This window comes from Pseudophryne corroboree, chromosome 3 (genome assembly GCF_028390025.1).
Source record: "Pseudophryne corroboree isolate aPseCor3 chromosome 3, aPseCor3.hap2, whole genome shotgun sequence".
NCBI classification, from domain to species: domain Eukaryota; kingdom Metazoa; phylum Chordata; class Amphibia; order Anura; family Myobatrachidae; genus Pseudophryne; species Pseudophryne corroboree.
Window position 1 is genome coordinate 461,489,784 of NC_086446.1, and position 20,121 is coordinate 461,509,904.

A 20,121-nucleotide genomic window follows, 5' to 3' on the forward strand; every position below is an offset into this window, starting at 1 on the left:
TTGCAACAGAAATTATTTTCTCCATGTGTCAACCTTAATAACATTGCTTAACCAATTTTTCTCATACGTCCTAGAGGATGCTGGGGACCACATCAAGACCATGGGGTATAGATGGGATCCGCAGGAGACATGGGCACTCTTAAGACTTTTCATTTCACTTTTTAAGCCCCTCCTCCAGACCTCAGTTTTAGAAATGTGCCCAGGCAGACTGGATGCACTCTGAGGAGCTCTACTGAGTTTCTCTGAAAAGACTTAGGTTTTTTTATTTTCAGGGAGAACTGCTGGCAACAGACTCCCTGCTTTGTGGGACTGAGGGGGCAGAAGCAGAACCAACTTCCTAAAGAGTTTCATGGCTCTGCTTCTGGCTGACAGGACACCATTAGCTCCTGAAGGGTACTGAACGCTAGCCGTGTCTAGATGCTCACTCCCACAGCACGCCGTCACCCCCCTCGCAGAGCCAGAAGTCAGAAGACAGGTGAGTATGAGAAGAATGATCTTCTATCAAGTAAGTGACGGCTGAGGTACGGCGCGGCTGGCGGGAGCGCATTGCGCCAATGCTGCCCGCACACACAGGCACTGCAGAGTGCGGGGGGGGGGGGCCTGGGCAGCAAGAAATATACCTCAAACTGGCTAAAAGGGGGCATAAGATGCCGCTGGCACATCCCTACCCCCGCCAGTATAAATATCATGATGTATGCTGAGTGTAAGGAAGCGCCATTGCGGGGGCGGAGCTTCTTCCTCAGGCAGCCAGCACACTACTCAGCGCCATTTTCTCTTTCTCCTCAGGCTGCAGAGAACATGCTGGTCCTCTCCTCCACTTCTGACAAGTACAGGGTGCTGCTTTTGGCTTTGGCATCTGCAAGACGGGTGTCTGAATTGGGGGCCTTGTCTCACAAGAGCCCTTACCTGATCTTCCATGAAGATAGGGCAGAGTTGAGAACTCGACAACATTTTCTACCTAAGGTGGTTTCATCTTCTCACATAAACCAACCTATAGTTGTGCCAGTAGTTACTGACACATTCACTGAATCAAAATCTCTAGATGTGGTTAGAGCTTTGAAAATCTATGTTGCTAGAACGGCTCGTATACGGAAAACAGAGGCCCTGTTTGTCCTGTATGCTCACAGCATGATTGGGTGTCCTGCTTCCAAGCAGACTATTGCACGGTGGATCAGAAATACGATTCAGCAAGCTCATACTACGGCTGGATTGCCGTTGCTGACGTCAGTGAAGCCCCATTCCACTAGGAAGGTGGGCTTATCCTGGGCGGCTGTCCGGGGGGGGGGGGGGTCTCGGCATTACAACTGTGCCGAGCAGCTACTTGGTCGGGGTCAAACACATTTGCTAAGTTCTACAAGTTTGACACCTTGGCCGATGAAGACCTAAAGTTTGGTCAATCGGTGCTGCAGAGTCGTCCGCACTCTCCCGCCCGCACTGGAGCTTTGGTATAAATCCCATGGTCTTGATGTGGTCCCCAGCATCCTCTAGGACATATGAGAAGATAGGATTTTGATACCTACCGGTAAATCCTTTCCTCCTAGTCCGTAGAGGATGCTGGGTGCCCGTCCCAGTGCGTACTTTACCTGCAGTTTAGTTATTAGAGTTACACAAGTTGGTTGTGTTATCTTAGTTTTTCAGCATGTTGCTGCAATTGTTTCATGCCTGTTGGCATGTGTTATGTTGCATGCCATGTGTGCGGCATGGTTGAGGGTGTGAGTTGGTATGTATCTCACCACTAGTATTAAAGTTAGTCCTTTCCTTGAAATGTCCGTCTCCCTGGGCACAGTTCCTATAACTGAGGTCTGGAGGAGGAGCATAGAGGGAGGAGCCAATTCGCACCCAATGAAAAGTCTTAAGAGTGCCCATGTCTCCTGCGGATCCCGTCTATACCCCATGGTCTTGATGTGGTCCCCAACATCCTCTACAGACTAGGAGAAAAGGATTTACCGGTAGGTATCAAAATCCTATTTTTTTTTCAGTTTTTGCAAACATGTTTAATTCGACAGTATATTATTAGGGTTAGCAATTCAGAGGATGCTGTTTGATCTTGGTAAATACTTAACCACTTAACTGATGATTTTTATTTTTTTTTATTGTCCAAAGGGGACCTCAAAAAATGTTGATTAAAAATTCCTATAGGGTCTGTTTACTCCCTGAACCCACCCTTTCCCGTTGTACATAGGTCTCCCACTGTGACAATTTCTCTCACTCCCCCCCAGTAGCACTAAATTCCCCAGTGGCATTAACACCCCCCTCCCCCTCCGACATGCACACACAGTGTCCAGGCAACCCCACATATAAAAAAAAAAATATATATACCGTATTTGCCGGCGTATAAGACGACTGGGCGTATAAGACGACCCCCAACATTTCCACTCAAAATATAGAGTTTGTTATATACTCGCCGTATAAGACTACCCCCTTCCACACACCAAATAAAACGTAAAAGAACATCAGATTTGTGACATACTGTATATTATGACCTGATAAGAGATTTGGATAGGGAGTATTTATCAAGGTATGCATAAGAAGGGGGGAGGGGGCGAGGAGAAAGTTGTAAAATGTATAAAAGTATACCCCTGTGTGCATTTAGTGTTACCGGTTTCACATGAGTGCCATTAGTATTAGTATTAGTGCCATTACAGTACCTGTCATTGTCACCATTGTACGGCCACAACGCGACTGCAGCGCCTCCGGCCAGTCCCTGCATCTCCCTGTAATTGGCACTAGTGACCCGCCGCGGCCGCACTGGATATCGCGCGATACTGGATGGTGAGTAGAGTGAGGTGGGCGGGCATCGGGAGGCCACTATGGGCACCGGGCGAGTATCGGAAGGCCACTATGGCAGCTATGTCTATCCCAACTGAAATGCACCCGGCGTATAAGACGACCCCCCCACTTGGAGGCATGTTTTTCAGGGCAAAAAAGTAGTCTTATACGCCAGCAAATACTGTATATATATATATATATATATATATACACACACACAACCCCCAGTGGTGTAACATTAACCCCACCCCTCCACCCCCACCTTAATTCACCGTGTCCTTCCACAGATCACATCGTTGAGTAATGTCCGTTCCACTCTATGCTGGTGAATGTAACATCGATGTAGAGCACTTGCGCTCCAAAATGGTATTCACATAGAACTCTGGGGCGCTATATAACTGCCAGGGGGCTGAAGAAGATTCTTTCTGCGCATTTGCAGATTGAGAAACAGAAAGAAAAAAAAGCAGCGCAGTTGATGTGTGCCCATAAGAATAAGTAACGTATTCAAATTAAATGGCAAAAATCCATTCTCTATAATGACACAAATAGATGGTAACAATATAGTATCATACATATCCAGAAGAAGGAGCTCCTGCAATAATTAGCATATATTACAAGCTTAAAAGTGGTTATATTAGTCTGCTTTAAACACAGTCTTCCTTTACCTATATAGCTAAAATTAAACACATACAGTTGTGCTCATAAGTTTACATACCCTAGCAGAATTTGTGATTTTCTGGCCATTTGGCAGAGAATATGAATGATAACTCACAAACTTTTCTTTCACTCATGGTTAGTGGTTGGGTGAAGCCATTTATTGTCAAACAACTGTGTTTACTCTTTTTAAATCATAATGACAACAGAAACTACCCAAATGACCCTGATCAAAAGTTTACATACCCCAGTTCTTAATACCATGTATTGCCCGCTTTAACATCAATGACAGCTTGAAGTCTTTTGTGGTAGTTGTGGATGAGGCTCTTTATTTTCTCAGATGGTAAAGATGCCCATTCTTCTTGGCAAAAAGCCTACAGTTCCTGTGAATTCTTGGGCTGTCTTGCATGAACTGCACGTTTGAGATCTCCCCAGAGTGGCTCAACGATATTGAGGTCAGGAGACTGAGATGGCCACTCTAGAACCTTCACTTTATTCTGCTGTAGCCAATGACAGGTCGACTTGGCCTTGTGTTTTGGATCATTGTCATGTTGGAACGTCCAAGTACGTCCCATGCGCAGCTTCCGGGCTGATGAGTGCAAATTTTCCTCCAGTATTTTCTGATAACATGCTGCATTCATCTTGCCATCAATTTTGACCAAGTTTCCAGTGCCTTTGTAGCTCACACATCCCCAAAACATCAGCGATCCACCTCCGTATTTCACAGTAGGAATGGTCTACCTTTCATCATAGGCCTTGTTGACTCCTCTCCAAATGTAACGTTTATGGTTGTGGCCAAAAAGTTAAATTTTGGTCTCATCACTCCAAATTACTTTGTTCCAGAAGTTTTGAGGCTTGTCTCTGTGTATGTTTGGAGTATTGTAAGCGGGATGCTTTGTGGCATTTGCGTAGTAATGGCTTTCTTCTGGCGCCTCGACCATGCAGCCCATTTTTCTTCAAATGCCTTCTTATTGTGCATCTTGAAACAACCACACCACTTTTTTTCAGAGAGTCCTGTATTTCAGCTGAAGTTATTTGTGGATTTTTCTTTGCATCCCGAACAATTTTCCTGGCAGTTGTGGCTGAAATTTTTGTTGGTCTACCTGACCGTGATTTGGTTTCCACAGAATCCCTCATTTTCCACTTCTTAATTAGAGTTTGAACACTGCTGATTGGCATTCTCAATTGCTTGGATATCTTTTTATATCCCTTTCCTGTTTTATACAGTTCAATTACCTTTTCCCGCAGATCCTTTGACAATTCTTTTGCTTTCCCCATGACTCAGAATCCAGACACGTCAGTGCAGCACTGGATGAAAGATGTAAGGGCCTTTCAGGAGTCCAGAAACTCACTGACCTTTTATACACACACACTGATTACAAGCAAACAGATCACAGGTGAGGATGGTTACCTTTAGTAGCCATTCAAACTCGTTTGTGTCAACTTGTGTGCATGTTATCAGGCCAAAATCTCCAGGGTATGTAAACTTTTGATCAGGGTCATTTGGGTAGTTTCTGTTGTCATTATGATTTAAAAAGAGTAAACACAGTTGTTTGACAATAAGTGGCATCACCCAACCACTAACCATGAGTGAAAGAAAAGTTTGTGAGTTATCATTCATATTCTCTGACAAATGGCCAGAAAATCACAAATTCATACACGCATGTATACGGTCCGTTGGTTAGTCTGTATTCGTTAATTGCAAAGCAGTAAACAATAGCCAAGTGAAGAAAGATTCTTACATTTCACTAATGTCAGACTTGCCTGTTTTAATGTTCATATTTAGAAGGTTCTATACAATATAATATTTTGCATGAAGTCACTGTAAGATGGAATTCTATCTACCACATTGGTATGACCCACATTCAGATTACTCCCAATGTTATCATAATTGACTATACAGTACTGTACATTTTTGTAGAAGTGCTTATGTGATGTAGGAGTACTGAGAAAGTGGTAGGAACCTGACCTATTGATTTTAAAACAAATCTAGATTGATGGGACAGGTGTGTTTAATCGCACATAAGGTGAAAGTCAAATTCGTAAGGACAATTTTCTAAAAATGTAAAAAGAGTTGTACATACCACGCTCTAGAAATTATTTACTAATGTAAATTGATGAGTAAAGTGTTTGTAATCAATGTAGAATACAAATAGATTCTTAGCAACATCTTGCTGCTCTTAAAAGCATATTTATGCACATTGAGCGTGTCCACAGGATCAGTCCATATAGTCCTGCCGCCCAGAAGCGACCGAGGCCGGTCATTATGCGCATTCTGAACTACAGTATGCTGACAAAGTAAAGCCGATGGAAGCCTATCGCAAACAGTCCGACCTTGGGGTGTATTCAATATTTGTCGGAAACTGCCTCTTGTCGGAGAGACTTCAGTTTCCGACAGGTTTAGGTCAGAAGGGGTTCGACCTATTCAATGCCGGCTGTTTTTTTCTGACAAGTTGGGAATTCCCGACTTGTCGGAAAACATGTGGATCGTCGGAATAGCCGCGGATCCACGTGCTTTTGTCGGAAACGCGTCCAAATCCGACAGGTTTTGGCCCCGTTTTCGACAATCTCAATCCAACTTTCAAAAAAGTTGGGTTGAGGAGATGAGACGGGGGAGCGAGGACATGTTTTGAGGGGTGTGGGGACGGGAGAGAATTAGGAGGAAGAGACCGCGGGCTATAGGGGCAGCAGGGCGCATAGGCTGGTACCTCTATAGACAGGCTGTCCCCGGCCAGGCTCCTCTCTCCCGGCAGCGATGTGCAGCGCTCCCCGGCCAGCACTGGGCTGTTTGGCTGAGTGTGGGGATCTGAGGCTCCCTCCATCCCCTCCCTGTGATCTCACACATGGGAACAACTGAGGACGAGCTGAGAGGAGGAGCAGGTCCGTCACAGCAACAGCACGACGGGACACCGGCGCTCTGCATTAGACGACCCGGCCACAGGACAGCACGGGGTATGAGCAGCATAGGAGCATGTGATAGTTGTCGGACTTGGCCCAAATTTAATAGTGCTCTGTCTGATCCTTTCCGACAATGCTTGTCGTAAAGGATCCGACTTGAATTGAATATACCCCCTTACCAATAAAGACTCTAAGTTACTCCTCTTCCAGGCTTTTCTTACAATGTTGCCATGAGATGGAGGGAATTCTGTCCTGTTTGCAAAGAATTGTTCGAAGAAGGCTTCCGTTTTGTGCTCCTATAACTGGCAAAATTGTGAATCTTCCATAATGGCCAGACTCACATCTTTGACACTCCCAAATCTGCTGCTAACTTCATCAAATCACCAAAAACCCTTTGCCTCCGCATGATGCCATATCTAGTGACTGTCACGACCTGGGTCCCTGTGTACTCAGCTGACTTGCGTAGAGAGGGGGTTACAGATGGAGACTGCCACACGAGACGAGGAGGATGAATATAGGACTTCCTCATATAGCGCTATTACTGGATGTTGGCGAGACCTGACCAAGGGCGCAGAGTCTAACAAACCGGGAGGTTTTCACCAGTGACCCCCTCCAATGGGGATTTGGGTTTTACTGCACCCGATGGCAGGTCGTGGCCCCCTGGTCAGGTACCCGGTCATAACTGAGGCAACAGAGAGTATGTATCTGATAGACTATAATAAATAGAGTCATAAATAAAAGTCAGTATAGGATGCTTGGCTTTAAACAATGAACGAAGTTTGGAAATAACAGGAGCAATGAATAACTGTTGATATTTGGTAGACTGACTAATAGTGGATCCTTGTAATGGCTACAATGATGACCGATAGCACTCAGTTCCTTGAGACACTGGAGAACTAGAAGATAATGAAATAACAATTGATGTAGACTGATAGCACTCTGTACTTAACACATAGAGATATTTGACGGTGATCAGCACTGGAGAACACGTAGAGCTATCCGATGGTAATCGGCACTGGAGAACAGGTAGATATATTCTGTTGGTAATCAGCACTAGAGAACAGGTAGATATATCCGTTGGTAATCGGCACTGGAGTACACGTAGAGATATCTGATGGTAATCGGCACTGGAGAACACGTAGCGATATCCTCTGCAGTACTGTAAATTGTTGATAGCACACAGCACCAGGAAGCACTTGGAGAAGTGCGATGTTGAATAACTCTGGGCGATAAACAATGTAGAAATGTTCTGGGAAACAGAGTGGAGCCTGGAACAGCAACACACAGCAGCATGCACTGAAGAAGGAAGTTGTTGAGGCCCCTTCCTGTTCCCAGGAGCCTTTGATCCGCTGATTTTACATTTTCTACACCTGACTGGTTGGCAGGGTATTTCTATAACAAATCAGAAAATTAAGGTGTCTGCTTTTGCTGATAACCTTTTTTTTTTTTTTTTCATAATACTAAACAAGCTGTTTCCCTACATAAAATTTCTCTTTATAAATTGCAACACACTACAGATCTTGGGGGGAGTAAATCTACCTTTCAGAGATATTCTCTGGTGGTGAATTATCGCTTCGCAATGGACTGTATAGGCCAAGCCAACAGTTTTACCAACACCCCATTAGAAAAGGCGTTTAGTCCTCACATCCACTTTACTGCGTTGCTCCATACTCGCCCGTACTCCTTACAGGCGGAGATCAAGGGCAATATCCTTTTAGCCACCAATTGCGGCACCTGGAGACAATCCCGCTTTCTTTTGAAATTTTCCCTTTATAATTCTCTCTCTTCCATTAGTCGATAATCCTGCTTTTGTAAATGGTCCACAATCTCATCACATTAGGAACTGGTCTCTCCAGGGTTTGTGGTATTTGTACCAGTTCGTAAATATCCATTCCTTACAACCTCTCATGCTTAGTCAGTTACAAACTCATTTCCCACACTTATGTATTCCACTTTTCTCTGACGTCCTAGTGGATGCTGGGAACTCCGTAAGGACCATGGGGAATAGCGGCTCCGCAGGAGACTGGGCACAACTAAAGAAAGCTTTAGGTCACCTGGTGTGCACTGGCTCCTCCCACTATGACCCTCCTCCAAGCCCCAGTTAGATTTTGTGCCCGGCCGAGGTTGGATGCACACTAGGGGCTCTCCTGAGAAAGTATAGATTTAGGTTTTTTATTTTCAGTGAGACCTGCTGGCAACAGGCTCACTGCAGCGAGGGACTAAGGGGAGAAGAAGCGAACTCGCCTGCTTGCAGCCGGATTGGGCTTCTTAGGCTACTGGACACCATTAGCTCCAGAGGGATCGACCGCAGGCCCAGTCCTTGGTGTTCGGTCCCGGAGCCGCGCCGCCGTCCCCCTTACAGAGCCAGAAGCAAGAAGAGGTCCGGAAAATCGGCGGCAGAAGACATCAGTCTTCACCAAGGTAGCGCACAGCACTGCAGCTGTGCGCCATTGCTCTTCATGTACACCTCACACTCCGGTCACTGAGGGTGCAGGGCGCTGGGGAGGGGGGCGCCCTGAGCAGCAATATTAACACCTTGGCTGGCAAAAATACCACAATATATAGCCCCAGAGGCTATATATGTGGTAAATACCCCTGCCAGAATCCAGAAAAAAGCGGGAGAAAAGTCCGCAAAAAAGGGGCGGAGCTATCTCCCTCAGACACACTGGCGCCATTTTCTCTTCACAGTGCAGCTGGAAGAAAGCTCCCCAGGCTCTCCCCTGTAGTTTTCAGGCTCAAAGGGTTAAAAAGAGAGGGGGGGCACTAAATTTAAGCGCAATATTATATATACAAGCAGCTATTGGGGAAATTTCACTCAGTTATAGTGTTAATCCCCACATTATATAGCGCTCTGGTGTGTGCTGGCATACTCTCTCTCTGTCTCCCCAAAGGGCTTTGTGGGGTCCTGTCCTCAGTCAGAGCATTCCCTGTGTGTGTGCGGTGTGTCGGTACAGCTGTGTCGACATGTTTAATGAGGAGGCTTATATGGTGACGGAGCAGATGCCGATAAATGTGATGTCGCCCCCTGTGGGGCCGACACCAGAGTGGATGGTTAGGTGAAAGGTATTAACCGACAGTGTCAACTCCTTACATAAAAGGTTGGATGACGTAACAGCTGTGGGACAGCCGGCTTCTCAGTCCGCGCCTGCCCAGGCGTCTCAAAGGCCATCAGGGGCTCAAAAAAACGCCCGCTCACTCAGATGGCAGACACAGATGTCGACACGGAGTCTGACTCCAGTGTCGACAAGGTTGAGACATATACACAATCCACTAGGAACATCCGTGACTTAATCCCGGCAATAAAAAATGTGTTACACATTTCTGACATTAACTCAAGTACCACTAAAAAAGGGTTTTATGTTTGGGGAGAAAAAGCAGGCAGTGTTTTGTTCCCCCATCAGATGAATGAATGAAGTGTGTGAAAAGCGTGGTTTCCCCCCGATAAGAAACTGGTAATTTCTAAAAAGTTACTGATGGCGTACCCTTTCCCGCCAGAGGATAAGTTACGCTGGGAGATATCCCCTAGGGTGGATAAGGCGCTCACACGGTTGTCAAAAAAGGTGGCACTGCTGTTTTAGGAACGGCCACTTTGAAGGTACCTGTTGATAAAAAAGCAGGAGGCTATCCTGAAGTCTGTATTTACACACTCAGGTACTAGACTGAGACCTGCAGATCGTGCTGCTGCAGCGTGGTCGGTGACCCTGTCACACATGAGAACATATTAAAGACGTCGTCTTATATATGAGGGATGCACAGAGGGATATTTTGCCGGCTGGCATCCAAAATGAATGTAATGACCATTCTGTCAGGAGGGTATTAGAGACCTGTCACTGGACAGGTGATGCTGACTTTAAAAGGCGCATAGAGACTCTGCCTTATAAGGGTGAGGAATTATTTGGGGATGGTCTCTGGGACCTCGTATCCATTACCTCAGGTTTCCTCACAGACTAAGAAAGCACTGTATTATCAGGTACAGTCCTTTCGGCTTCAGAAAAGCAAGCGGGTCAAAGGCGCTTCCTTTCTGTACAGAGACATGGGGAGAGGGAAAAAGCTGCACCAGTCAGCCTGTTCCCAGAATCAAAATTCTTCTCTCGCTTCCTCTGAGTCCACAGCATGACGCGGGGGCTCCACAGGTGTAGCCAGGTACGGTGGGGGGCCGTCTCAAAAAAATTTCAGCGATCAGTGGGCTCGCTCACAGGTGGATCCCTGTTTCATTCAAGTAGTATTTCAGGGGTACAAGCTGGAATTCGAGATGTCCCCCCCCCCCCCGCCGTTTCCTCAAATATGCCTTGCCGACAACTCCCTCAGGCAGGGAGGCTGCGCTAGAGGCAATTAATAAGCTGTATTCCCAGCAGGTAATACTCAAGGTGCCCCTACTTCAACAAGGACGGGGTTACTATTCCACACGGTTTGGAGTACCGAAACCGCATGGTTCGGTGTGACCCATTTTATATTTAAAATCCTTGAACACATACATAAAAAATTCAAGTTCAAGATGGAATCGCTCAGGGCGGTTATTGCAAGCCTGGACGAGGGGGATTACATGGGATCCCGGGACATCAAGGATGCTTACCTGCATGTCCCCATTTACCATCCTCGCCAGGAGTACCTCAGATTTGTGGTACAGGATTACCATTACCAAGTCCAGACACTGCCGTTTGGACTGTACATGGCACCGAGGGTGTTTACCAAGGTAATGGCCAAAATTATGATACTCCTTCGAAAAAAGGGAGTTTTAATTATCCCGTACTTGGACAATATCCTTATAAGGGCAAGGTCCAAGGAGCAGTTGCTAGTCGGGGTAGCACTATTTTGGAAAGTGCTAAAACAGCACGGTTGGATTCTAAACAGTCCAAAGTCACAGCTGGTTCCTACGACACGTCTACTGTTCCTGGGGATGGTTCTGGACACAGAACAGAAATAAGTGTTTCTCCCGGAGGAGAAAGTCAAGGAACTGTCATCTCTAGTCAGAGACCTCCTGAAGCAAAAACAGGTATCGGTGCATCATTGCACGCGAGTCCTGGGAAAAAATGGTAGCTTCCTACGAAGCAATCCCATTCGGCAGGTTCCATGCAAGAGGGCCGCAGGTTCGGCATACAGGACTAGGTCCTAGTGACCATGGATGCCAGCCTTTGAGGCTGGGGGGCAGTCACACAGGGAAAAAACTTCCAGGGACTTTGGTCAAGTCAAGTGACTTCCCTACACATAAATATTCTGGAACTGAGGGCCATTTACAATGCCCTGAGTCAGGCAAGGCCTCTGCTTCAAAACCAGCCGGTACTGATCCAATCAGACAACATCACGGCAGTCGCCCATGTAAACCAACGGGACGGCACAAGAAGCAGGATGGCGATGGCAGAAGCCACAAGGATTCTCCGATGGGCGGAAAATCATGTGTTAACACTGTCAGCAGTGTTCATTCCCGGAGTGGACGACTGGGAAGCAGATCTTCTCAGCGGACACGACCTCCACCCGGGAGAGTGGGGATTTCATCCAGAAGTCTTCCAAAGGATTGTACACCATTGGGAAAGGCCACAGGTGGACATGATGGCGTCCCGCCTCAACAAAAAGCTATAAAAGATATTGCGCCAGGTCAAAGGACCCTCAGGCGATAGCTGTGGACGCTCTGGTAACACCGTGGGTGTACCAGTCGGTTTATGTGTTCCTCCCTCTGCCTCTCATACAAAAGGTACTGAGAATAATAGGAAGGCGAGGAGTAAGAACGATACTCGTGGTTCCGGATTGGCCAAGAAGAGCTTGGTACCCAGAACTTCAAGAAATTATATCAGAGGACCCATGGCCTCTGCCGCTCAGACAGGACCTGCGGCAGCAGGGGCCCTGTCTGTTCCAAGACTTACTGCGGCTACGTTTTGACGGCATGGCGGTTGAACGCCGGATCCTAAAGGAAAAGGGCATTCCGGAGGAAGTCATTCCTACGCTGATTCAAGCCAGGAAAGATGTAACTGCAAAACATTATCACCGCATATGGCGAAAATATGTTGCTTGGTGTGAGGCCAAAAAGGCCCCAACAGAGGAATTTCAACTAGGTCGATTTCTGCATTTCCTACAAGCAGGAGTGTCTATGGGCCTAAAATTAGGCTCCATTAAGGTACAGATCTCGGCTCTGTCGATTTTCTTCCAAAAAGAACTAGCTTCAGTACCTGAAGTTCAGACATTGTAAAAGGAGTGCTGCATATTCAGCCCCCGGTTGTGCCTCCAGTGGCACCTTGGGTTCTCAACGTGGTGTTGAGTTTTCTTAAAATCACATTGGTGTGAGCCACTAAAAACCGTGGATCTAAAATATCTCACGCGGAAAGTGGTCATGTTATTGGCCTTGGCTTCGGCCAGGCGTGTATCAGAATTGGCGGCTTTGTCATATAAAAGTCCTTATCTGATTTTCCATATGGATAGGGCAGAATTGAGGACTCGTCCCCAGTTTCTCCCTAAGGTGATATCAGCTTTTCACTTGAACCAACTATTGTAGTGCCTGCGGCTACTAGGGACTTGGAGGATCCAAGTTACTGGACGTAGTCAGGGCCTTGAAAAATTATGTTTCCAGGACGGCTAGAGTCAGGAGAACTGACTCGCTGTTTATCCTGTATGCACCCAGCAAACTGGGTGCTCCTGCTTCTAAGCAGGCTATTGCTCGCTGGATTTGTAGCACAATTCAGCTGGCGCATTCTGCGGCTGGACTACCGCAGCAAAAATCTGTAAAAGCCCATTCCACAAGGAAGGTGGGCTCATCTTGGGCAGCTGCCCGAGGGGTCTCGGCTTTCCAACTTTGCCGAGCTGCAACTTGGTCAGGGGCAAACACGTTTGCTAAATTCTACAAAATTGATACCCTGGCTGAGGAGGACCTGGAGTTCTCTCATTCGGTGCTGCAGAGTCATCCGCACTCTCCCGCCCGTTTGGGAGCTTTGGTATAATCCCCATGGTCCTTACGGAGTCCCCAGCATCCACTAGGACGTCAGAGAAAATAAGATTTTACTCACCGGTAAATCTATTTCTCGTAGTCCGTAGTGGATGCTGGGCGCCCATCCCAAGTGCGGATTGTCTGCAATACTTGTACATAGTTATTGTTACAAAAATCGGGTTTTGTTGTGAGCCATCATATATATGCGACTGAAAACAGCTAGCGATAAACTCAGAATGACCCCCATAGCCATACTGAGTATTACTTTGTATTGCATGTCCAGTGCAGTTTATGGTACATAATTTCTGCATGGTACGCTTGTGACTATGGCCCTCATTCCGAGTTGTTCGCTCTGTAATTTTCTTCGCATCGCAGCGATTTTCTGCTAATTGTGCATGCGCAATGTTCGCACTGCGGCTGCGCCAAGTAAATTTGCTAAGTAGTTTGGTATTTTACTCACGGCATTACAAGGTTTTCTCTTCGTTCTGGTGATCGGAGTGTGATTGACAGGAAGTGGGTGTTTCTGGGCGGAAACTGACCATTTTATGGGAGTGTGTGAAAAAACGCTGCCATTTCTGGGAAAAACGCGGGAGTGGCTGAAGAAACGGAGGAGTGTCTGGGCGAACGCTGGGTGTGTTTGTCCTTACGGAGTTCCCAGCATCCACTAGGACGTCAGAGAAAATAAGATTTTACTCACCGGTAAATCTATTTCTCGTAGTCCGTAGTGGATGCTGGGCGCCCATCCCAAGTGCGGATTGTCTGCAATACTTGTATATAGTTATTGCCTAACTATAGGGTTATTGTTGAGCCATCTGTTTAGAGGCTCAGTTATATTCATACTGTTAACTGGGTATAGTATCACGAGTTGTACGGTGTGATTGGTGTGGCTGGTATGAGTCTTACCCGGGATTCAAAATCCTTCCTTATTATGTCAGCTCGTCCGGGCACAGTGTCCTAACTGAGGCTTGGAGGAGGGTCATGGTGGGAGGAGCCAGTGCACACCAGGTGACCTAACGCTTTCTTTAGTTGTGCCCAGTCTCCTGCGGAGCCGCTATTCCCCATGGTCCTTACGGAGTTCCCAGCATCCACTACGGACTACGAGAAATAGATTTACCGGTGAGTAAAATCTTATTTTTTCCTTTTTTGCAAGTTCAGAACTATCTCTCTAAAACTCTTCGACTGATGGTGGAGGATGATAAACTATGCCGATGGATGGCACGCTGCGACTCAGTCCTGCCAAGCCTTTTCCTCTTCCACCATATATTTTTATATTTGCTCTCAGACCTAGATGACGGGGGGGGGGGGGGGGGGAAATTAGCAAAATGGAAGGATATCTTTCCAACACTTTCAGATAGTAAGACCTACTAAAACTTTGAACAAACAACTAATTTCCACCTCTTTTATTCTGAAATGAACTACAAATTTCTGCACCAGGCATAAGTGTAATTCCCTGAGGCAGATTTATACCAGTAGATTGGACCCTCCTCACCCTCTTTTTTTCTCTCCCAAACTATCCTGTTTTATATGGACTGGGCAATCACATCTATGAACACTTGGCTGCCATATGTACACATTCTTTCTTCAGACTTGAAATGTTTGCTTAGACAGAGCTGTAGTTTAAGTTTGTGGTATAATCTAGCTACCTTTTTAGGAACTATTCTATAATTTGTCTGCTATTATGGTTCTGTGTATATACACTTTATAAACTCTTCAGTTTTTAAGGAGTGTTGTCATTGCTTCTAGGATTGTTTTTCTGTTTACTACTGTCCAATTACCTGTCAGACCATACTATGGTTTGAAATGGTGTTTCAAGACAATAAAAAACGTTTTTGTAAAACCAATGGGCAGCAGGGGTTTAAGCTTGCAGAGGTATGAATCCCCAAATTAGCTCTGTGGATTCTCTCATTAGCATAAAGTAGTAAATCAGGCCTCCACAGCTGCCCACAACTACAGCCACTTTGCGTAAATCAGATTTAGCTCCTATGGGTGCTGGGTCTGCAGTGTGGATACTCCTTTATGGAGGGGCCAGTGCACCACACCCTGTGCCCGTTATAGATATACCCATGTTTATTGTGATATAATTTAAATCTGGGAATACTCACATTTATTTTCCTATATCATGAAATCAGCATGGACGTTCTTCAAACCATAAGGGACACAGGTTTGATACAGCTGGTATAGGCAGTGAGGAGGTACCAGGCTCCAAACAGTAAACTCTTTTCCTCACCAGCAGCAGCTCTGGCTCCTCCCCTATACCCCAGCCCCAGGCAGGCCAGTTTTTAGTGTGCTGGCAGGAGCTGGCACTGTTAGATATTTCTAACACGGCTTCTCTTAAGGATCCAACAAATAGGAATTGAGAAACCTTCATGAGGGTTATTTATCCCCATGCCAGTGATATCACACGGCCTGCTCTGGCATTGTCCTGGGTGGCTAAGGCCATCGGCGGTTGGGCAGACGCTATGAAAGAGGGCCTCTCTTCTGGTACCCTACAGAAACCAGCTAATGGCTTTGGTTACACATGTCATGGAGGCGGTTTCCTATCTTGGTGAGGCACTATTGATACGGGGATCCTAACCTCCAAGGTGTCAGCTTCCTCTTGTGTCGGCTAGGAGAATCCTCTGGCTTTGTTCTTTGCACACTGACACGGATTCAAAGAAGCTCCTGAAGGTTTTTGCTTATTCTGGACACATTCTTTTGGACCTGAGTTGGACAAAATGATGGCCACAGTGACAGCGTGCAAGACAGCCCTTTGGCCCCAACCCCTTGGTCTCGTGCATCTAATTTTTGCTCATTTCGTCCACAGGGAAAGGCCAAGGGCCAGTCGTTTTTCCAGGTTCCAGGGTTCTTCCTCTAAAGCCTCCAAGCGCCGACGTAAACAGTTCTGGTCTACTAGACACCTGCCCACTAATCCATCTGACAAGCCTGCTGCAAGACTGGACAGGCCTCCACCTGGGGGACCCCTGCGCAGGAGGCCAGCTTTTACTTTTCTCCAACACCTGGGTGGTGACTATATTGGACTCCTGGATATGTGGAGTAGTCTCCTAAGGCTATGCTCTAACCTTCCGGAAACGTTCTCCACCAAGGTTTTTTCCAACAGGACTTCCCAGTCTATCCAGGGAAAGCAAAAGCACTGCAGGACTCTATTCACTCCCTACTAACCTCCAGGGTAATTGTTCCGGTTCTTTATCACTGGGTTTGACAGAATTATTACTCTTGGTGTTCAGCTCGGGGCCTTAACCCCAGATCATTTCGGTTCTCCAGAGTCCTTCTTTTTGCAGATGGGTCTGGATTTAGGTCTCTGCTTTTCTTTAAAAGTGCAGGTTGCAGCCCTTTCTGTGTTCTTCTAGAGGCAGATTGCAGTAATGCAGGATGTCCCACCTTTGTGCAGGGTATCTTCCACGTTCGTTTTGCCGGATTTTTCGCCGGAGGAGGCCTCTTTGGATGTTGTGAGGGTCATCCGGGTATATGTTGACAAGACTAGGTATCTCCGTAAAATTGAGGCCCTTTTTGTTTTCTGCTTTTACAAGTAGGGCTGGCCATTGTCCTTGGCAAGGTGGCTCAGTTTGACCATCCACCATACTTACGCTGTGACGGACCTCCCTGTCCTAGCTGTGGTGATGGCTCATTTCACTAGGTCTGTGGGAGCTTCTTTGGTTGCTCATTGTAACGTGTGTGCACAGCAGCCCTGTAAGGCGGACATGTGGACTTCGTCCCATACTTTTCTCAAATTATATTCAACACTTTTGCTTCCACCAATGCTGCTTTAGGGTGAAGGGTTCTCAGCACTGCTCAGGCACGTCCCCTCCCTTAGTGATTAGCTTTGGGACGTCTCACTGTATCAAGCATGTATCTCCTATGGTTTAATGAAGAAAATTATAGTTAGGTTTTTTTCCTTGTTAAATACTTTTCTTTTCTTTGAGATCCATAGGGGACACCTGATGCACCTGTAGTGCAGGGTTTTGCTGTTCCTGGTTACCCTGTTTACATCTTTGGATCTGTGTGTGTACCAGTCTTCCTTCTCCTACCTTGAGCTTGCTGTTTAGTGTCTGGCTCCTCAATGCCTATGCCCACTGTATCAAGCCTGTATCCCCTATGGATCTCAAAGAAAATAATTTAACAAGGTAAGAACATAATTCTCTTTATTCTGGAATTCTTACTGATCAGTATACATTTATATGTAATGTCCAAAAAAAGAAAACCAACTCTGATTTTTTTTTTCTTGATTAATTACCCAAAATAACCAAAACAATAATTTATTATGTAACCCATAAATAAACACTGGAGTAATAATTTGTCTTCAGAGGTGATTGATCTCAAATTAAATACAACCTCAATTGCTTAATGTATTTCAAATTAAAAGCTCCATCAGCAAGAGAAAAGATGCAGTCAGAGTAAAGTATATTAAAAAGCAGGAATCTTATACACGATTTCAAAGAATTTTATTATAGCCACCAGAATTCTGTCAAGTCCACCTTGCTGTGAGTATTGTAAGATTGCTGCATGGATTATGCATAGACCTGGGTAAAAACCTATATTTATCAGTAACAGTGCACTGTACACTGCATACAGTATGTCTCCTATATACAGTATCTAGCATTTGTCAAGTTATGCAGTAAGTCTTTACTACTACGTGTTTAACCACTTTATTTACTTTTAAAACTATTAGAAAAGTATTTTTTAAAATATATTATGCACATCTGCAGAACAGATCTCATCAAAAACTGGGGGACACAGTGGGGCGGCATGATGTGATCGCATATGATCTGACCATGCCAGTTAAATGGTTAAGACCTGGGAGCAACTGAGTACTGGTGAGCACCTACTGTGCTAAAGGAATGTGGTTTGCTGTGAGTGAAGACCATGATATCTGACCTCAAATGGACACTTCACAAACTCCAACCACTCTTGTACAGTAAGAAGTTCTCAGTAGTGACCTACTATAATCCCCTAAATTGGCTGCATCGGAGACAATAGACATTTGCTAATATGGAGTCTAGCTTTTTATCGTATAATTTCATTATTTCCCATATAAAGGCAGATATAATAGGAATATAGATGGGCTCTCCCACCAAGAAGAAATTGATTATTTAAGTATTAATGTTGGTTGTACCATATATGTGTCATAATGTATATCTGTTCATGATTGGTGCCAGGTGAGTTTTCTAGATACCACTGCACTGTGTTCTCTAAAATTCTCCTTATATGGGGTCCCCAGACACAGACAACACAGATGGGACTGTTAGTGCTGTCCCACTGACATTACTATTGCAGGGCATCGTACGCTAGTGGTTGGCTGTAAATAGCAAAAATTGTCAGCTGGGGACATGATTTCACCCCATCACACTGGAAAGAGTAAAGCAGGTGGTCTCTGTAGATGTACTGATATTCAGGAAACCATGTTTAACTGTGTGAATAAGAGGGTTACCCACCCCATTGTCATTGTTTAACGTCTTAGTCAAGTCAACCTACTGCAAGCCAAGCAGTGCATGGAATATGGTGAGTGTCTCTTTATTAAGAGATTTTGACTCTATATTATGTCTTCAATTAGACTGGTTTAGGATAACTGGAAGGAACTGGGGATTACAACAGCAAAACACTGCTGACGTTGCCAACTTGTCAGTCTGTTAAAAGCGAGGAGTCATCTGTGTTTGTCCCTACCTTGCTGGTAGAACTGTGAAAATGATTGCATCCATCAGCAGGAACAGTGATTACAGGGTCATGGGTTAGGCTTGGTGCGTTGAACCATCCTTTTAATTTTTTTGTTTCAAGCTATGTAATGTTACAGTGTTTCTCATACGTCCTAGAGGATGCTGGGGATGCTTCAAGAACTATGGGGTATAGACGGGATCCGCAGGAGACATGGGCACACTTTAAGACTTTGAATGGGTGTGAACTGGCTCCTCCCTCTATGCCCCTCCTCCAGACTCCAGTTTAGATTCTGTGCCCAGTGAGACTGGTCACACACAGGGGAGCTCTACTGAGTTTCTCTGTAAAGACTTTGTTAGGTTTATTATTTTCAGGGAGCACTGCTGGCAACAGTCTCCTGCATCGTGGGACTGAGGGGAGAGACGTCAGACCTACTTCTGTGAGTTTCAAGGCTCTGCTTCTTAGGCTACTGGACACCGTTAGCTCCAGAGGGTCTGATCGCTAGGTACGCCTAGATGCTCGTTCCCGGAGCCACACCGTCACCCCCCTTGCAGAGCCAAAAGTCAGAAGACAGGTGAGTAGAAGAAGATCAGAAGACTTCAGTGACGGCTATGAGGTACCGCACAGCGGGCGTGCTGTGCGCCATGCTCCCACACACACAGGCACTGTCGGCTGCAGGGCGCGGGGGGGCGCCCTGGGCAGAATATAAATCCTCAACATAGACTGGCAATAGACTATATAAGTGCCTGGGAACTATATTTAACCCCCGCCAGTATAAATATTTGTAAGTAATAGCGGGGCTGAAGTGCGCCATTAAGGGGGCGGGGCTTCCCCCTCACAGCTCATTTCAGCGCCATTTTCTCCTCACAGAGACGCTGGTCCTTCCAAAGCACTGCTGTACAGATCAGAGTGAAAAAAGAGGGGGGGGGGGGGGGCACAGTTGTTTGGTGCAATATAAGTTAAAAATAAAGCACACTATATAATGAGCGCTGGGGGAAATGAGCTGGTAAACTCCTGTGTTTCCATGACAGAATGTACTGGGGTCTATTCCTTATAGCCAGTGTAATGTCGGTGGGTGTTTGGTACACGTGTGTCGGCAATATCTGACTCGGCATATCTGAGGCTGAGTGCTCTGCCACAAAGGGAATGACTATGTCGGCGCTGTCGACTTCTAATAGTACTTGGTACATGTAAATAAATGTCAACATGTCAGTAGAGGTATATTTTTCCCAAGAGAAAAC